The sequence below is a fragment of the Dermacentor silvarum genome, chromosome 3 (assembly GCF_013339745.2).
Source record: "Dermacentor silvarum isolate Dsil-2018 chromosome 3, BIME_Dsil_1.4, whole genome shotgun sequence".
Taxonomy (NCBI): Eukaryota; Metazoa; Arthropoda; class Arachnida; order Ixodida; family Ixodidae; genus Dermacentor; species Dermacentor silvarum.
This window is the reverse complement of record NC_051156.1, coordinates 79,842,613-79,863,716: the sequence shown is the minus strand read 5'-3', so window position 1 is coordinate 79,863,716 and position 21,104 is coordinate 79,842,613. Positions and strand designations below refer to the sequence as shown.

Genomic DNA, 21,104 nt, shown 5'->3' with positions numbered 1-21,104 from the left:
AGGCAGAAAAGCAAGGCACCCGCTCGAGAAGCCCGACGCGCAGGGCGGGAAGAGCATAGTAAACAAGATTTTACGAGCAAGCAAGATGCCCAGGCTACCTAGAGACGTACGACATCAATATAATAATCAGACCAAGAGACGGGCTGAACATCTGAAACGCGTGCACAACCAACCTAGACGAGGCGATACGCAATGAAGCAGGCGTGAGCAGTGACGAAATCGTCACGATCTGCCCCAACCCCACTCAAAACATCCTGGTGGTAAGCACACCGGACGAGAAGACGGCGACGAAAGTCGCCAAAATCAATGAATTAATAATCAGCGGGAAGAAGTACGAGACCAACGCGTACGTCTAGGCACCGGAACAGGTGACCAAGGGGAAAATCCGCAACATTCCCCTGAATTCCACACAAGACTAGCTCATGCACGCACTGGTGAATGCGAGGAACCCTTCCCTGGCGTACGCCAAGAGACCCGGCAGCATGACCACCGTGGTACTACTGTACGAGGGAATAGGGTCCCCGCGTAGGCGCACTTCAACAACATCATGATGAGAGTATCACTCTACCGGAAGCAAAAAGACCTTTGCAGAGAGTGCGGCAGGCTCGGGCATAGACCCGATGTGTGCCCCAGACCGGACGACAAGCTGTGCTCGGCGTGCGGTGCCAAAAACCCGGCCAAAGACCACGAATGCACACCCAAATGTAGGCTCTGTGGAGAGGCGCACCCCACGACGGCCAAGACTTGCAGGGCTAAATTCAAGACGCCGTACATGGTCAAACTGAGAAGATGGACAGCGAGAATAAACGAGGAAGAACTCCTGCGGGTAGCCGGATCACAAGACCCTGACTCCGGGGAAAGTAGCAACAGACAACCAACCCCAGGTCCAGGTCCAGATCCAGGTCTAGATCCAGGTCCAGGTCCAGGCCGGGAACGCGGGGACGACCAACTTTGAGGTCCAGGTCCAGGAGTAGAGACAGGACCGGGCGCTGGTCGAGATCCACCTCGAAGGGGAGGAAGCAAGAACAGACGTCACCAGCAAAGGTGAGCTAGTCAGACGTAGTGGCCGGTCGCGAATCGGGAAGGTCCGGCAATACTACGATAGGGGCAAGTACGAAGACATAGAGGAACACGTGAAGTAATATAGAAAGGAAGACCAGTGTCATAATATATTGCACGCGGGAGTGACAAACATATGAAGACAGTGTGCCGTGCGGTGGCGAAGAGGACAACGACTCTTGGCCAATACCCATGAGTGGGTATGTACTTTAAGGTCGTCATCATCATCATCGACACCGACCTGTGAGCGTGGACAGTGGGCCTCGAAAAGCGTGGCTCGAGGGAGCGTGCCCCGTGGCGTGAGCAGTGCGCGAGGTTCGGCGTTCGACGGCACAGAGCTTCCTCGCTGGGCGTCCGGCCCATAGGAGCCATCGCCACCCGCGCCGCTACGTCTGCACCACAATCAAAGCTGTCACCAGCTGAGGGGCCACCTCGTCCAGTTCTTGCGCTGGGCAACTGGTCCAGGAGGGCTGGCGGTCCTGAGCCTGGCTGTTCGAGCGTTCGGGTGAGCGGCCACAGGGTTACCTCGTCCAGTTCTTCCGCTGGGCAACTGGTCCAGGAGGGCTGGCGGTCCTGAGCCTGGCTGATCGAGCGTTCGGGTGAGCGGCCACGGGGCTACCTCGCCAGCTGTGGACGTGACTTGGTGGGCTGCCGCAGTGTTCTCCGGAACACAAACCCCGCCATCGGCTAACCGGGCACGCGGAGGCTCCGGTACATCGACTGTGGCGCAGGGCCACCTGAGCTTCACGAGGCGATCCAACCCTGTTGTCCGACACCGGTTTCTCGACGTCTCCGACATGGCGACACCTGTTTCTACATGAACTGTAGGCAGACTGCATTTAACTAGCCTATATATATCTGCATGTCTTCTAGAGCGTAGTTTAGGGAACTGTTACGTGTGTGCTGTTCATTGTATTACGTGTCCAATACAAGTCTGATGTGTGTTTGTGCTTCGGCGTGCTGCTTCTATCTCTTTCTGGAGTGATCCTGCACCCAATAACATCACAAACTGGCGAGCCTGCCAGGATCCACTCGTAAAATCAGTGAAAGAGGGCAGTTTCGCTTGAGCGCAGACACACATTAGTAAACGGCACCATGGATTTAGAGAAACTCGCCGCCATAGGACTCCAACTAGGATTGTCAGGCGCAGAACTTCAGAGATGGATTGAGGCCGAACAGGCAAAACAAAGGAGCGAGAGAGCTGCGGAGCGAGAGGCAATTAAGGAAGCTGCTGAATTAGCGCGCTTAGCTGACGAGAGGCAACGTGAGATCCTCCAGCTAAAGCTACAGCTTCAGGAAGGAGCTCGGAATGTGCCGGCAACAGCTTCTGAAATTTTGCCTGCGCCCAGCACTTCCTCATCATCCCTCAATCCGCAGAAGCTACTTCCTTTGTTTGACGAGAAACGCGATGACTTGCACGCGTATTTACAGCGATTTGAGCGTGTAGCAACAGGGCAGAACTGGCCACAAGAAAAATGGGCTCTTGCTGTGAGCATGTGTCTAAGTGGCGAAGCTTTAACTGTGATCGGTCGGATGACTGCTGCCGATTCATTGGACTACCCGAAGGTAAAGAAAGCTCTACTACAGAGATTCCAGTTCACGGCTCAAGGCTACCAAGAGAAGTTTCGGAAAGCACGAGCAGTAGATGGTGAAACTGGAAGAGAGCTAGCACCAAGAATTTCGGCCTATTTTGATCATTGGATTGAGATGGCTAACGTGCCTAAAACGTATGAAGGTCTACGAGATAACATGATCTCTGAACAGTTTCTGCGTTGTTGTCAACCAAAGCTAGTGATTTTCTTGAAGGAGCGAGAGTGCAAATCCCTTGACGAACTTGCTAGCCTAACAGATCGTTTTCTCGAAGCCCAGAATTTGTCAAACCTAGGAAAAGGTCTCGAGAGCACAGAGGATTCCAGTGGGAAAACCATTGAAGCTCCCAGGAAACCGCAACTCAAGTGCATACTCTGCCAAAGGTTTGGACATTTGGCACCTGACTGCCGTAACCCACCTAAGCATACGGAAAAGTGTAAGTTATGTGACAAAACGGGACATACAGCTGACAATTGCCGAAATCAGTACGGGGAAAACAAACCGAGTTCTTCCTGTGCACTTACCGAATCTCAACCAGTTCGGACTCGTCCAGTGAAAGCATCAAAGCGTCCAGGAAAGAAGACTCACCGATCAAGTGACAGCGACGACGAGAACCCTGGGAATACTGTACCTTTCCTCGTCGACGGGATGCCAGTGGTTGAAGGCCGACTGCTAGGAAGAAATGTTCGAGTATTACGAGATACCGGCTGTAATACCGCAATTGTCAGACAAGAACTCGTTCCAGAGGTCTATATGACGGGAAAAACGAGCAACGTTGTTCTTTTGGACGGCTCAACAAACTACTTGCCTGAAGCTGTCATACACGTGAACACGCCGTACTTTACAGGCAAGTTAACAGCAGCATGTATGGATGAACCCCTCTACGACCTTGTTCTGGGAAATCTTCCAGGCGTCAGAGGACCATACGATCCGGATGCTGACTGGAAGCACCCCGTTGTTCCCAACGAGGAGTCGGCGTCGATAGAAATGAAGCTGACTAAGGCGCCCATGAAGCCTCAGCATGTGTCGAGCGTGGCTAAGGCCAAAAGTGAAGAGCCAGAACAAGGCAAGGTTCGTCCCTTGTGCGTTCCGACAATTGTCTTTCGTGACGTAACTAAAGGGCAACTCATTGAAGAACAGCGGAAAGACCCGTCGCTGAAACATATTTTTGCCAAAGTGAGCAAGTTGTTTAACTCCGGAAAGGGTCACAGCTACGAATTCATCGAAGAAGGTTTGCTGTATCGCCTTTACCGCCTAGCTACTGGCAGAACATTTAAGCAGGTGGTCATCCCGAAAGCATTTCGACATGGCATATTAGAAGTGGCACATGAAAGCATCATGGCAGGACATCAAGGTATAAGGAGAACAACCGATCGTGTCCTACAAGAATTTTATTGGCCAGATGTACACGGAGACGTAAAACGCTTCGTGAAGTCGTGCGACAAGTGCCAAAGGACAACCCCTAAAGGGAAAATAGGAGTCGCCCCACTGGGTAACATGCCTGTGATCCGTACACCTTTTGAAAGGGTGGCTGTCGATTTAATCGGGCCCTTTTCACCAAAGTCGGACCGTGGGAACCGATATGTTCTTACGTTGATCGACTTTGCCACTCGTTATCCCGATGCTGTGGCACTCCCCGCAATCGACGCAGTTCATGTTGCAGAAGCACTGATCGAGATTTTTTCTCGCGTCGGTTTGCCAAAAGAAATAGTCACTGACCAAGGAGCAAGTTTTACCTCAGAATTGATGAAAGAGGTTAGTCGACTGCTCTCAGTGAAGCTACTCAAGACGACACCCTACCATGCGACGGCAAATGGTCTGGTCGAGAAGTTTAACGGCATCCTGAAGATGATGTTGAAGAGAATGTGCCAAGAGAGACCGCGATCTTGGGACAGATACCTTGCCCCTTTGCTTTTTGCATATGGAGAAGTCCCACAGGCAAGCCTCGGGTTCTCTCCCTTTCAGCTTATTTACGGCCGGCACGTCCGAGGACCATTGACTGTATTGAGGGAACTATGGACGAACGAGGACCTAGATGCAGAAACGCGAATGACATACAATTATGTCTTTGATTTGCGCAATCGCCTGGAGGAGACATGCAAGATCGCACATGCACAGCTGGAGAAAGCGCATGGCAAACAGAAAACCAACTATGACAGGAAAAGTCGCCCTAGGAAATTACGTCCAGGCGACAAAGTACTCATTTTGTGGCCAACTGATGCAAACAAACTTCTTATGCAATGGAAAGGGCCATTCCAAGTCATTGAACGAAAAAATGACGTTGATTACGTTATTGAAGTCTCTGGAAAGAACAATATCTTTCATATAAATATGCTGAAGAAGTACGAAGAGCGTGAACCTACACAAACGATTGTTCGCCTGCCTGAGGAGAGCCACAAGTCAAATTGCAAGGCTTCCCGTGGTTTCCAACCTCAGCGTGGTCCTCCAAGGAAACCAGGAAGGATCGTGAGAGCCAGCGACATGGTCGGGTGTAGGCCCGAGTATTAACATACCTGGTGAGAACCACGTGTCGGAGCGTAAGGCTTCGCGTGACCCCAAGCCCCGCGTCTACCTTCTTTAAATGACACCGAAGCAACATCGTTCTAGAGCCTGACCATTTCTCGCCGAGCTGCTGCAGCGACGGAGCCGGCGTCCCATGGATAGTGATCTGTGCAAACCAATCGTACTCCCCTGTGAGACGCTTTGGTAACGGAACTACACTTTGTGTTTTATTTCGTACTTTAACTGTGCGCAATGACCTGTGAACAATTTGTGCCTTGTGCTCATATGAGTAATCGGGCAAACGTACAGGACATTATCCTTTTTTTTTTCATCCCGCGTCCTTGTGTTAGAATAGTTGTGAACAACTTTCTCGAAAAGGGGGGTATTGTCATAATATATTGCACGCGGGAGTGACAAACATATGAAGACAGTGTGCCGTGCGGTGGCGAAGAGGACAACGACTCTTGGCCAATACCCATGAGTGGGTATGTACTTTAAGGTCGTCATCATCATCATCGACACCGACCTGTGAGCGTGGACAGTGGGCCTCGAAAAGCGTGGCTCGAGGGAGCGTGCCCCGTGGCGTGAGCAGTGCGCGAGGTTCGGCGTTCGACGGCACAGAGCTTCCTCGCTGGGCGTCCGGCCCATAGGAGCTATCGCCACCCGCGCCGCTACGTCTGCACCACAATCAAAGCTGTCACCAGCTGAGGGGCCACCTCGTCCAGTTCTTGCGCTGGGCAACTGGTCCAGGAGGGCTGGCGGTCCTGAGCCTGGCTGTTCGAGCGTTCGGGTGAGCGGCCACAGGGTTACCTCGTCCAGTTCTTCCGCTGGGCAACTGGTCCAGGAGGGCTGGCGGTCCTGAGCCTGGCTGATCGAGCGTTCGGGTGAGCGGCCACGGGGCTACCTCGCCAGCTGTGGACGTGACTTGGTGGGCTGCCGCAGTGTTCTCCGGAACACAAACCCCGCCATCGGCTAACCGGGCACGCGGAGGCTCCGGTACATCGACTGTGGCGCAGGGCCACCTGAGCTTCACGAGGCGATCCAACCCTGTTGTCCGACACCGGTTTCTCGACATCTCCGACATGGCGACACCTGTTTCTACATGAACTGTAGGCAGACTGCATTTAACTAGCCTATATATATCTGCATGTCTTCTAGAGCGTAGTTTAGGGAACTGTTACGTGTGTGCTGTTCATTGTATTACGTGTCCAATACAAGTCTGATGTGTGTTTGTGCTTCGGCGTGCTGCTTCTATCTCTTTCTGGAGTGATCCTGCACCCAATAACATCACAACCAGCTACTCAGACAGGAGCTAGAAAAAGCAAAAATAAATAAATAAAAACAGAACAGCGAATCAGCCAAAAAAATTAATGAACTACAGAAAACACTTATTGAAATACTCTCAAAATGCAGACACAATCGTCGCCCCCGTCAGCCACCGTAGCCGCCGTCTCCACCCCATCCACCAAAGCCATGGAGGAGGAGGTGGAGATGGTAGAAAAGGTAGCACAACAGCCGGGCGCCAAGCGAAAGATCCTGGAGACCAAGACCAAAGGGCCCTAGTGCGTTTTTTTTGCACCCTAGCGCAAAAAAAAACTGGTGTCCTCGAGGACATGCTCAACAAGGTCACGGACAAAATGGAGAAAATGTTCGAGATGCTGGCGGCGCGCATAAGCGACAGCGAGGCAGAGAGGAAAGCGCAGGCGCTAAAATACGACAGGCGGCTAGCAGAGCTGGAGAAGCATATATCGTAAAGATAGCAGGCACCAAAAAGGGAAGACTCCTCATCTGGCAGTGGAACTGCCGCAGCTTCTCAAACAAAAAAAGCAACGATGGCGCAACGCATTAAAACGAAAGCAAAAAGAAAAAAGCCCGACGTAATAATTCTCCAGGAACATTCGACCATGCCAAAATTGCCGGGTACGCCACCCACAAACAACGCACAAAAGCGACTGAGAAGCACATAGTAGTGACCACATTAGTCAAGAAAGGAGTGGTCACGATCCCGCGCATTGTGAGAAAAATCACGGACATAAGCCACATCCGCATAGAAGTCGTGCCGCGCAGCAAGAGGGAGAGCAGCGCTTTCGTCCTGAACGTCTACAGCAGCCTGTCCAAAAAGGGCCTAACACACATATTCGAAGATTTATTTCACGAAACGATGACCACCGCGGGCGACAACAGGCTCATCATCGGAGGTGACTTCAACGCTGCACACACGCAATGGGGATATGGGCACTCGTCAAGGAACGGAGAAGACCTGGCCGGCCTCATAGAAAAGGCCGACCTAACCCTTCTCAACGAGGTGACCTCGCACACCAGACTCGGTGCGGGCCCCCATAGGGATACCACACCGGACCTAACGCTGTGTAGGAGCGCCGGTAGAATCCCCTGGGAGAACAACTTCGAGGACCTGGGGAGCGATCACAGGATCCTCAGCATCGCCCTAGGAGAGCCCCACGCCATGAAGGGGGAAAAAAGATCAGGCTAGTAGTCTGGGACAAATTCCGAAATCAGAGACGAAAAAGAACAGGGGCCCATAAGAAACATAGAAGAATGGAGCATAGAGCTGCTACGAGACGCAGAAAAGGCCACGACCGAGATGGAGTGCGACGACTGGGGGGCTCGACGAGAAGACGAAGAAGACGACGGCGGCGGTCACCCACCACGGATAGACAGCAGACTAGCGCACCTCCTACAAGACAAAAAATCCACCCAGAAACGCCTGCAAGGGCAAAAACACAATAAAAAGCTCAGGCGCAAATCGCGGAACCGAACAAGAATATCGAAACACACTGCGTCCAGTTATCCAATCAGGGTGGTACGAAGTATGCGACGCCATGGACGGGAACATCAACACTGGCAAGATGTGGAAGATCCTCAAGCACCTGCTCGACCCATCGGGCACCAAGACGGCGGTGCAAGCGGAAATGACCAAGATCAGACACAAGTACAAAGGAAACATCCGTGAGATGGGTGATGAAATCGCCAAGCTTTACCTCGAGAGACCCCCAGCAGTCGAACACCGGAACTACTCAGGCTCTCCCAACGAGGACCTCGACAGAGAGTTCTCCCAGCAAGAAATCAGGGCGGTCCTGCCGACCATCAAGACCAAGTCGGCCACGGGCCCCGACAAGGTGACCAACAAGATGATCCGGAACCTGGAAGACCAGGCAACGAGCCGATAGACAGACTACATCAACGAGTGCTGGCGGAACGGGAGAATACCCGACGAATGGAAGCGGTCCGACGTGATCCTCATCCCCAAGCCTGGTAAATCCGTAGAAATCCAGAACATGTGGCTGATCTCCATCACTTCCTGCGTCGGTAAAGTGATGGAGCACGCCTGCCTGAACAGAGTTAACGGCTATCTGGAGTCCAACGACGTATACCCAGCAATACGATCGGCTTCAGAAGAGGGATCTCTACCCAAGACGCCTGATACAACTCAAGGAGCAAGTCATAGACACCACGGGGCGAGGTTTGAGGGCAATACTCGGACTCGATCTAAAGAAGGCCTTCGACAGGGTCGAGCACACGGCCATCCTAGTAGAAAAGACCGGCATAAACTACCGCGCCCAAGGGGTCCCAAGACGCAGATTCACCCGGACGTCTGAGCCGCAATAAACACGGGAAACATCCCGAAGAACATGCACCCCGTGCACAATGGCGAGAGAAGAAAAAATGTCGCAGTTTCACCTGAAAGGCGAAGCATCAATTTCGATAGCAACTTAGTAGAGAGCTATACGGAATAAGGATAGTAGTTTTGTCAGCTGTATAAACTTGGACATGCAGCAGCACCAGCAACATGCATAACTGTTGCGTTTTGCCCGCGTTCGCACCGAACGAGCGCAGCGTTGGTGACTGTTGCCGGTGCCTCTGGGGGCAGGTTTTCGACGAGATCAGAGCGGGACACTCGTCGTGCAGCGTCGGAAGTCTTTACCATGCATCTTCTCGCCTCGCAACGTTTTTATATAAATACGCATTTGGTGCCGCAGCTAAACGTCGCCTTCACCCCTCCCGTCCCCCCACGGCCTTTCGCGCGACGGAAGTAGTCGCGTTTGCTATATATATATGGTGATTGTAAAGGAGGAAAGAGACGCTTAATTATGCAGCCCTTCAGGGAACACGGCGCAGAACGCGCGTTTGTTCTCCACCGTACGTTCACTCCCCGTGAAAGCGCGCGTCCCTCACGCCCTTTCACTCGCACATACAGCGTCCGGCGGGCGGCGACCTGGCAGACGCAGAAAGGGTTCGGCTCCTGAACTGCCTCAACGCCATCTGGACCAGTGGACAGCTCCCTGAGTCATGGCTCTCTGCCATTGTCGTGCCTATGCTAAAGGCACGAAAGTCAGCCACTGCTCCATCGTCCTACAGGCCTGTCTCCTTAACATCCGCTGCCTGCAAACTCATGGAGTACATGGCCCTGGCCCGTCTCGTGTGGATCTCCAGGGTGCTGGACTTCTTCCTTGAGCAGTAGACTGGTTTCCGGAGCCACCGCTGCACAGCTGATTCCATCGGCGATGTCGTGTCGACACTGGAGCAGGCCAGGAGCGAGGGAGAGACAGCTCTGTGGTTCTTCTGGAGGTGCAGAGTGCCTTCGACGGACTGTCCCATCTGGTGGTGATGCACGCCCTCGATGCACTGGGGGTGTCTGGACTCAGGAAGAGCGGCCTATCTGGCCGCTCTTCCTGCGTACGTGTGGGAAATGCAGAGCTACCCGCAATCGGTCACGGCAGGCGTGCCTCAAGGATCTGTGTTGAGTCCTTTTCTATTCAACGTGGCCCTAGCACGCCTGCCTTCAACCATCCCGGAGGGCCGGCGCTTCCCTGTGCATTGCTCTGTGTATGCTGATGACATCGCCCTGTAGACCAGCGGTCCACGACGCAACATCGCTGCAGTCCGGACCTGCCTCCAGGAGGCCCTGGACGCCTCGGTGGGCCAGATTGCCTCCGTGGGCCTCTCGGTATCCCCCGCCAAGACCAAGGCCCTCCTGGTGCACCCCCGCTCGGCCACCTGACGGAGCACTGCCTGTCTCATCATAGGTGGCACCAGGATACCATGGCAGAGGACAGTAACATACCTCGGGTTGCAGATTGACAACCTGCTATCTTGGACTCCCGCTGTGAAGGCTGTGGTGGTGCAGGTCCAGAGGGTCCAGAGAGCGGTGAGAGGCATTTGCCTCAGGGGGCGGGGATGCTTGCCATCCTGGGCGCTGCGACTGCATTCAGCAGCCGCCACCTCCAGGCTGCTCTATGCCCTGCCACTGATCACCCTCTCCCCAACCCGGCTGACACCTCTGGAACAACTCCACCAGGGCTTCATCAGGAGCGTGCAGAGGCTGCCCCAGTCCTCACAGACCGCGGCAACGCTTACAGAGGCGGGAGCGTGGCCTTTTTCTCTCCTGCTGCAGCAGCGTGGCTTGCTGCACATTGACAGGCTGTCCCCGCCGCTGACGGAGAACCCCTGCTCACCCGCGCAGTGGGCCAACCCTCTTCCAGAATGGGGAGCCTGGTCGAGACCTACCAGACAGTGGTCGGCCAGGTACCTCCAGCGGTGCCACTCCCACCACCACACGAGAGGCCCTTGGTCATCTGCACCTCGCTGGAGGGACCCTCCAAGCACCGTTCTTCCAGCTGCACACTCCTGCAGGTGGCCACCTCTAAGCCAGAGGAAGAGCTGGCCGGGAGACTGCTCGTCTTCACGGACGGCTCCGTCCTCCCCGACACCGGCTCAGACACTGCAGCCTGTGTGACCCCCGCGCTCGGCAAGGCATCCACTTGCCGACTTTCCTTCTCGACCACCTCTACCGCTGCTGAGATGGCGGGCCTTCACCTGGCCGCAGACCTGCTGGCAGCAGACCCTCCTGGAGTACATGTGGTGGTGGTCTATGACTTAAGAGCAGCTCTCCAGGCCGTGTGTCTCCCGGAGAATGCTGGCCTTAGTGCAGCCCTCTTGGTAACCAAGCTTCACGCCCTTCGCACTAGTGGCACCGATGTCCCGTTGCACTGGATCCCTGCACACGTGGGAATCTCGGGCAATGAAGAGGCAGATGCCTTGGCAAAGAAGGCACACGGCATGGACGCGGCGATCAGCCCGGCAGTCATTGCCTCAGACTACTCCAGGAGCACCTTGCAGCGACTGCTGCTGAGCTGTCACCCCGACGCACGCGTGGCGAGGCGGAGTCCCCCGACACGGCTTCCGCACCGGGGACTCACAAGGAGGGCGAGATTCCTCCTGCTACGCCTACGGATTGGCTGCTGCTCGACAGCCGCCCGCAGCTTCCGCCTAGGTAGAACTGACTCATCGGCCTGCACACAGTGCGGGGCAGACGAAACACTGAAGCACCTCCTATGTTTCTGCCCCGCACTCAACCAACACCGAGCCACCGTGGTGGCTCAACTACGCCGCATGGGCCGGCCTTCAGCCTCCAGCACGGACCTGCTCTTCCCAGCCCGCAGTTCCAGCAGGGTATTCAGGGTCGTACTCTGCTACCTTGCCGATTCGATACTGGCTGACCAACTGTAAGGGCACCCTGCCCGAGACGATGACGACTACCCTCTCCCTCCCCTTCTTCCACTTTTCTTACTTTATACCCCCTTTCCCCGTCCCTCAGATGCTGAGCCTTGCTCCCTATTATTATTATTATTATTATTATTATTATTATTATTATTATTATTATTATTATTATTATTATTATTATTATTATTATTATTATTATTATTATTTGGTGTGTCTCCTGAACTGTGCGTAATGTGGGCAAACAATGCCTCCATTTTCCCCATCCGAGAGAATGGGCGCTGAAGCAGCCGATTAATCAATGCTTGGCCGTCTGATGCTCGGTGCAAACGCTCGATATGGTGTAGCGCTCTCTGGTCTACTTGAAAGCTCAGGGGCAACCGGTGTGCTTCCGTGAGTAGTGGAACAGATTGCGCCTCACGAGGTAAGCCAAGCATGACTCGGAGGGCAACACGATGGTCCCGTTCCAACTCAGACATCACATTTGGCGGCACGTTCAAGACTGGCAAGGCATACATCACGCCAGAGAGGACAGATGATTGCTATACCTGAAGTGCTGTCGTCTGGTTGCAGCCTGGAGCGCCCCTAGCCGTCAAGGCGGCCACATACTTGAGCAGCGACCGCGCTTTGCACCGCACAGAGGTAATGGCAGGGCGCCAAGAGAGGCGATCATCGATAATTACGCCCAGGTAGCGGTGGTGTTGTACCCATTGTACTGGTGTCTCTCCGAGGTACAGCCGGCTGATGGTTCGACGAGCCCGTTGCCTTGGATGATACGCAATTGCGGCTGACTTAGCTGGTGAGATCTGCAGACCAACTTCCTCCAAGTACTCTGAAGTCGCATTCAGAGCTCTCTGCAAGATTCCACGAAGACGTGGACCATGGTACGAAGGACCGCTGATCCACAGTGCAATGTCATCAGCATAGATTGCTATACATATTGGAAAGTCAGGTTCCTGAGGCAATCGGCTTGGAAGTCCAGCAAGTACACTGCTGAAGAGAAGCGGCGACAAGACGCTGCCTTGTGGTACACTGCACTTAACAGGGCGAGAATCACTTGTTGCTCCTCCAACACGCACTTTCATGTGGCGCTCAGATAGAAAGTTACGCACAAAATGAAGCAGTTGACCCGAAATTCCGGCATTCCTAAGGGCGGTAATAATCGTCTTATGGGGAACCGAATCGAAAGCTTCCTGTATATCCTCCTGTAGCTCCCTATAAGGGCTGCAGAAACATGCATCTTTTCTCTTGCAACCTCTACTACTACTACTACTACCACGATTTCATCGCCGTTGACGTCATACGGAACTTCACGGCGACGGCGACACCGACGCGCGAAATCCTCTTTGATTTTCAATATAACTGCTATCGCAATAAAATGCCGCACAAAAACAATCCTCAAAAACCACGGCGCACGGGAGGGGGCGCTCTTCGATCGTAGACGCCTCCCGATACCCCCGAAACCGGGTTGGCGGTGGTGTCGGAGGTGGTGTCTTCGCAATGGCGGTCGTGGACACGAAAGGAAAGACCGTGATGGCGGGCTCCGTCAGGACCAGATCGTCGGAGGCAGTGGAAGAAACGGCAATCGCATTGGCCGTAATCAACGGTCGGAAACAAGAGAGAATAATAATCAGCGACTCCAAGATGGCCATTAGGAACTTCACAAAGGGCTGGGTCTCCACGGAGGTGGCCAAAACCCTGAACAGCAGAGCAGCAGACTTCAAGAACAGCAAAATCACACCCAAATACCTCAAATGGATCGCGGCACACATGGGGGAAGTAACCACAGAAGACCCGAGCACCCCTCCCAACCTCAACGAGAAAGCCCACCGAGTCGCGCGAGAACTAACCCACCGTGGCTCGGACAGTGACGGCCCGACACCCCGCACCCCCCGTGGAGGGGGTGAGGACTACGGAGGAGGTGATGGGGAAGACGGAAGAGGCGACAACGACGAAGTAGCTATACAGGATGACAGAGACAGACTAGACAGATTTTTGCGCTTGCTAGCTGCAAAAATCAAGTCATCCTTACTGGTGATTTCAACTCGCATCACGTATCATGGGGTTACAGAACAGATGCATGTGGGACGCGTCTATGGGACTGGACCATAGATAAAAATCTTTCATGCCTTAATATGAGACGACCCACATTTGTCCGTGGCCAATCTCGCTCAGTGTTAGATTTGACGTTTTCTAGCACAAGTATTGCCGTGACATCTTGGACTACGATTGATTTCTCTACAAACAGTGATCATCTCCCAGTATACTTCGAAATTGCATGCCCATTAACATCAGTTGAGCGACAAGACAGAATATTTGTTAATTGCAAAAAATTTAAAGACTGCTTACACTCTTCCATTGCGTCATTAACTAATACTAATGACGAAGAAATTGGCTTGAAAATTTGTTCAGCGTTACAGATGTCCCGACAAAAGTCTGAATTCGTAATTCAGACAGCTAAACGTACATCATCTAGTCCCTGGTGGAACAATGAGTGCTCACGAGTTTATCGCAGAAGAAAAGCTGCTTGGAAAAAACTTCTACATAATCAGAGCCCACAAAATTGGAAAGATTATTAATTTATTTCGGCAACCTTCAAACGCACTGTCAAACACGCAAAAGATGAGTACGATAAAAAACATTTTGATTTTCTATCTGAATCCAAAAACAAACGTGCTTTATTTTATTTCCTTCGATCTAGAAACAGACTCCCACTGAGCGTTAATGTAGACTCAATTGTCTATACCGCACAGGAAATGCAGGAGTCCTTAGACCTATTGGCTAAAGGATTGGAGAGGTGGTTCACAACGCGTCTTCAAAATTCTGTTCTTACTCCTACATTCTCGGACTACAAAGAGATATCCTATTCGGAACTAGCACAGGTCATGTTACGGTTACCAACTACAGCGCCTGGCCCGGATGGAATAACAAATGCAATGTTAAAAATTTTCTTCAAAGAAGCCCCACGTGAGCTTCTGAAGTTGCTAAATTACTCTATTAGCAATGCATGGATTCCACATGAATGGAAGATCGCCAAAATTATTCCGTTACTTAAAAAGCAAGGGGCAGGGTATACTATCGACAACATCAGACCAATTGCGTTGACATCAAACATAGCAAAACTTATTGAAAGAGTGCTTCACGGGCATATAATGAAGTTTATTGATGAAAATCAATTGTTGAGTCCTTGTCAAATTGGATTTAGATCTGGCTATTCAATATGGCACGCGCATGTAGACCTTGAAAGTCGCATTAACATCGCCAGACAGAAAAAACAATATGCGGCGTTAGTTACTTTAGATATATGTAAAGCCTATGACAGCATTGAACATGCAATTTTAACAAATCGGTTACAGGGCCATGGCTTTCCAGGATATATTGTAGCATGGGTGCATGAATTTTTGAAAGACACGGAATTCTTTTGTTTTCGAAGCAGCTATTCATCTGGTAAACACAAGCAAACAAGAGGTGTGCCTCAGGGATCGGTACTTTCACCAATATTATTTAATATTTTACTGAACGGAATCCCCGTTCACCCAGGTGTCAGTACCTACGTTTATGCTGACGACATTGCCTTTTTTGGTATGGCTAGTAACCTATACTCCATTTACGAAATTTTGCAGTCCTATCTAAAGAAACTGGAAGGCTGGCTGGATAGCTTACACTTAAACCTGAATTCTAATAAGTGTGCTATCCTTGTTTTTCCCGTTAAAGACCCAGTATACATATCGCTTAACTATCATCTCGAAGATATCCCACAAGTAGAGTCACTGAAGTACCTTGGAGTTATCTATAACGGAAATCTTAACTGGCGGCCGCATATTGAATATCTTGCAACAAAAGGAGCTCGTACAATGGGCATTTTGCGCAAGTTAAGCAATCGAAGAACAGGTATGCGAAGAAAATCCCTTTTGATGGTATATAAATGGACGTTCGTCCAGTATTAGAATTTGGCTGTGTTTTATTCTCAGGTGTTCCATCATACAAGCTTCGACCGCTAGTTTTATTAGAGCGAGAGGCGCTACGTCTGTGCTTAGGCCTTCCAAAATACGTTGCAAATGCCGTATTATATCTGGAAGCGAGAATCCCACCTATTCTATGCCGATTTCACCTTCTGACCGTTCATACTTTCTTACGACTATATGAATCACCATTAAGCCGTCCTCAAATAATTTTCATCTCCAATCCACAATTATTTTTTCCCGTTCATTGGCCCAGGTTTCATACACCACAGATTATATTTGTGCAAAAATTACTTGAACCACTAAATGTGCAAATTCGCGATGTGCTTCCTAACAATACGCATTCAAATTACCTGGATATCAGGTTCGACGATATTTTCCCAAACCACGCAAAACTACTACTTTACAGCATCTTAAACGCCATGTTACAGGGCCACCTAAGCTCCCTAGGAACAAATATTATCATTGCAACAGATGCATCACAGAGCGAGGAAAAGACTGGCATTGGGATATTTTGTCCTGCACTCGACTGGTCTTTTTCTTTAAGATTGCCCGATTTTGTGCCTATTTTTCTGGCCGAGTTTTTAGCAGTAATTCTAGCTTTACGTAAATTAGACCAAACGACTACAACAGCTGCTATCCTTACTGACTCCCTTTCTGTATGCTCTTCCCTTACCGCCACTAATGATTCACCTATGCTAAAACTATTTTACATGCTAGTTCCTGCTCATGTGCGATGTGTTCATTTGATTTGGGTACCTGGTCATAAAGGGATGTTTTTTAATTAAACTGCCGATTCACTGGCAAAGACGTCACTTTCCGGCCCTGTTCTTCCTATTCTACCAGTGACTGCACACATCACGGCGGCTAGATTTCGGATGCGATCAATTAGAAAAGCCTTATCAAACCCAGCTCTGACTGCTTCTCCAGATTATAAGCACCTGATATTTCCCTGGCCTAGCGAATCCTGTAACACAAAGATGCTTGAGGTCTCTCTCACCAAATTACGTTGCCGTATACCCTCCCTAAATTTCTACTTACACAGGTCGGGTTTGGTTCCCTCCCCCCTCTGCCCGTTTTGTAATGAGGAAGAGACGATACACCACTTTCTTCTATCTTGTCGCCGCTTTACTGCGGCAAGAAAACGATTGTTGGAAATACCTTTTCGAAGGCTTGGCCTGGACTTAACAGAACCTAATATTCTTTCGTTCGGGGCGTCCACTTTGGGATTCAGCCACAGGGATGCAATTGCTTCGCCGTCCAAACGTTCCTTACAGACTCCAAACGAATACCCTGCTAAATTCTATCCTTTTTTTTTTGTACTTTCAAATGATTGATTACTCATTCGATATGACTTTCTTGATTTACTTTAACATATAACTCTACGCTGTTCAATACTAATTTCATAGATATTCGGAAATGTATCCTCCATATTAATTTGGAATAATCCACCCATTTCTTGGCCAATCCCCCTCCGTGGGTAGGAGCCACAGGCGTGATAGGCTTCATCATCACTAGTCACGTACCACGACATACTAACACACTATAAGAAACAAAGAGAAGCATACCCACAACCGCACAAACAACTAGACAGATCTCAAGAAATAGATTGGAGAAGGTTGCAAACCAGAACCTTCAGAAACCCAGTACACTTAAACGGAGTAAATTCGACACAATACCCAGAAGCGAGCTGCAAGCTCTGCAAGCATGAACACCCAGACATGGCACATGTCTTATGGAAATTCAGAGAGATCAGACCAATATACAGAGAGGACAACATAGAACCGGACCTTCTAGAGGAGCGATGGCTAAGCGCTCTGACTAACTCAGATCTACACGACCAACTATTAGCAATCCAGCGGGCCCGGGCAGCGGTGGAAAGGTTATGCCTCACCGCACATAATGCCCGGGTAGCCTGAGCCCGGGCCGGCAACCTCGCAGATGCCTTCTATCAATAAAGTTTTTTTCCGCAGCTATAAAGCTTCCTCTCAAGTTGTCCTGCGTGGCACATGAACATCGCCACAAAATAGTTTACGCCTCTTGAGGCGCATCTTGTCCCGAAAATTTTCATCTCTCTTGCTTGCGTTTCCTTTCTTGAAAACTTCATACTTTCCCGTCAAAAATGCTGTGCCACGCTTACAACATGCATGCAGGTTCTGACTTGCAAGTACCATGCGCGCAGCGTTAGAAAAAAGGCACGCAAGCAGTAGCGCACCCCAGGTTCTCTGCCAGAGGGTGGTGGGGGGTGGAAGCAAGCACTTTGCACAATATGCCATTTCCTTGCTTTAGCCAGAGGAATCCAACAGCAAATAAAATGCCTAATAATTATAATAATGCAATGACACCACGGATGATGACGATGTTTATTTCTTCAGCGTTTTACTCACATTAATTTAAGAGTGCATGAATTAATACAACAGAGTTATAGCGTGTTTTTGTTAATCAGAAAATTTCGACCTCAAGCCACCTCCTGAATTGTAATGACAATGTGAAGAGAGCACTTAAGGTACACGAGGGACTGCTGGGGCGGGACGCGTGGGGGAGGGGGGGGGGGGGTTACAACACCCGACTCCCCCCCCCCCCGTCGGTCCACCACTGCACGCAAGGTAGGTGACGATTGTTGTTTATGGACAAAATACAAAATAAGCAGATAAGACCTCCTAAACATAGAGGTAATGTATGCTCCCATAAACTCATCCTGGTACTAATTGATGTATAGCCTCCGAAATTTGACAATGCGGTGGCCAAGCTCGGAGGCTGTGAGGGCGCACCCAACCATCTTGCAACGTACGTCTTCACTATCATGCCTCTACCCTCCTGTTTGGCACGGTGTGTTGCAGTGGCGCGGTTCGTTGAGTTTTCGGCGTAGTGTAGTGAAAGCTATTGTGCGGTACCGTACCTTTATTTTACTGACATCATTCAGAAGCGTCACGCTTTGACTTCTTTCCAGTAAGTGCATGGTTACGAGGTCTGCCTGCCCGTGATACATTTCTCCGCGTGAAGCGATACAGCTTAGTTTGCACGTGTGCGCATGACAACGTGAGTGAAAACTTAGACGCACTGCTAGGAGAAACCTGAAACGCTGTTGTGCACAGCGAAGCATACTCAAGCGTGCGCATGGAGCAGTGCCTTCGCGTTGCGAACATTTGGATGCCTTCCGTTTCTGGTGGGGCTGCGATCCAAGAGCGGGTAGGTACTTTTTCTAGACGAACAAGTGCATTTATCACCGGGTGTCTTGCTTGCTTGTCACGTAGTTCTTGACTCCAGGTCACTCGGTGTATTTGTTGTGCATGGTGTGTGCAAGCAGCGCTTTGATGTAGTTGTACTCGCACTTGCGATACTCATTTCACGAGCTCTGTGAAGAAGGTAATCCTCCCTGTGGTATGTTGATGTTATTTCACTCAGCTTTATTTTTGGTCTAACTGGCAGTTTAGAGCAGTCACACTGAGTGTTTGCTGTAACGCGTGGTATCTCGTGTGCGTCGCTTGCCTGTGGCTTTGACGGCGTGTGATGAACAGCTGGTCCATTTGTCACTCCGGAATGCGTTTTCCGCAGTTGTTCGCTCATTCTATCTGAATAGATCCATATTACCCCAATTGCCAGGTGTAGTGCCAGTAACACACCTAAATGCATCATCATTAGTGCTGTTTTCTTGTTCATCATTTAGAGCTCCTGTACTGCAAAAGCAGGAATCATGACTCATGGTGCTGGACGCGATTATAAAAACGTTATAATGCATCATTATTAGACTATCGAGGTGCATGCCGCGTCTGAGTGGCGTTTTGTGTGCTAAGAGCATTCCATGCTATTCACGCCGAGTTCCATAAGCCATAAAAAATGACGCCACTGGTGAAATCGGGATTAATAACGTTAATTCCATCTCAACGTAGCCTACTTTGTTTTTGGCACTGTAATGAAGTGGGGCTCGGTGCTACAAATAGTTGCTTTTGCAATGTTTGACTAACATGGGCCAAACAGTTTCAAGAGATAGTGTATGCAACTTAGCCAATGAGTAGGCCATTGCTGAAAAACAACTACTATTACAGGCCAGTTTCCACATAAAATAATTGTAGATAGTTCCAGCAGTGCCTTTAGCAGATGCCATAACCTTGTCATCATCTCATTTGTCGCAATATACAATCACACTAAGGTTTTATTATACTTTTTCTGTGAGCATTGTAGGCACCCTTCCATGTAAAGCCCAAACCGCGTGAGAGCGATTTTGTGTGCGACGGCGACGAGCGATGGCTTCAAGCGACGAAACGGGCTGTCGCGTGAACAGATCCCTCGATCACTCGATTCTGGAAATCTAGAATTCGTCGCTCGTCGCCCCGAAGTGCTATGAGCGACTAGCCAATAGCACTAAGCCGGAGCTGGATATACATCAGTCAAGTACAACCGATTGTCGCACGGAACGAGTGAACGACTAAATCTATGACTAGATTTTGATACGTGCAAGGATAATAACGTCGTGCAAGACCTTTAGAAATATTTATGCTGCTTTTTACACTAAACAGATCAACTTAAATTAATAAAGCACGCGTCACGCCAGTTTCGGCGTTTATTTGCTGCCCTCATACCGGCAACGTTGACGTCGCTCAAAGTCATCACTTGTCTCGGTGCTTCAGCTCATCTTTCCCATCTCAAGTTCCTTCTTGTTATTCTCAAACCACAGAAGTGCACTTTGGGTGAGAAAGAAGACATTTGATACTTGTGATTGTGTGCTTTTGTTGATCTTTTAGATTACCACCAAGTTCATTTGCCTACACCTCATCAACTAGTTTAGGAGGGACTGCACGTCGCTATTCGTTTCATGATTTCAGCATGGTGTGCTTCGTTTCACATGGCAAGTTACATGTGTGCAGGGTGGTAGGGGATAAGTTCATAGCATTTCTTGTAGCGATGCAGAACTATCAATACCGTCAAAAGCTGCGTGATTGAAATATTGACAGCGCAACAACTATATACAGTACAATTAAAAGGGCAGTATCGATAATGTAAAATTACATGACATACAGCACGTATGGCAACATAAACTTTGCGACACTGCCATGTTCCCAACTGCATGAACTGAGCGTTAGTGATACAAGTTTATTCATCTGGATGCATACTGTGGGGCCCTGAGCCCACAACACACACACACATATATAAATATACAGGATGTTTCAGCGAACACTTTCAAAATTTATTTAAGGTTGCCTGTGGCGGATAGCCCAATTCTAGTTAATGAGTGGGTCTACTCGAAGAGGCGGACATTACTTGCACAAAAAATTGACATTGCAATTTGCAATGAATATCACAATTTACAAATCGTAGCCATGGAGTTCGCAAGGCGGATTCACCTTAACTAATTCTCGGGATGACACCAGTTTCGAGATATTAATTCCCGAACTTTGTGGAGAAATGCATTGGCGTTCTAGGTAATTTTGTGCTCCAATGCATAAAGCGACGTTTTGTTAAGCAACTAACTGG

The 21,104-nt window shown here is 50.2% G+C and overlaps 1 protein-coding gene across 1 annotated transcript in view; it reads left to right on the top strand.

The window, feature by feature from the left end:
• The first annotated feature begins 18,494 nt into the window (after nucleotides 1-18,494).
• The window catches only part of LOC119445540 (uncharacterized), a 130,391-nt gene continuing 127,781 nt past the window's right edge, over nucleotides 18,495-21,104 (top strand). Inside the window, exon 1 of the mRNA XM_049664628.1 lies at nucleotides 18,495-18,821. The gene's annotated coding sequence lies outside the window, so the exon portion shown is untranslated. The remainder of the gene's footprint in view (nucleotides 18,822-21,104) is intronic.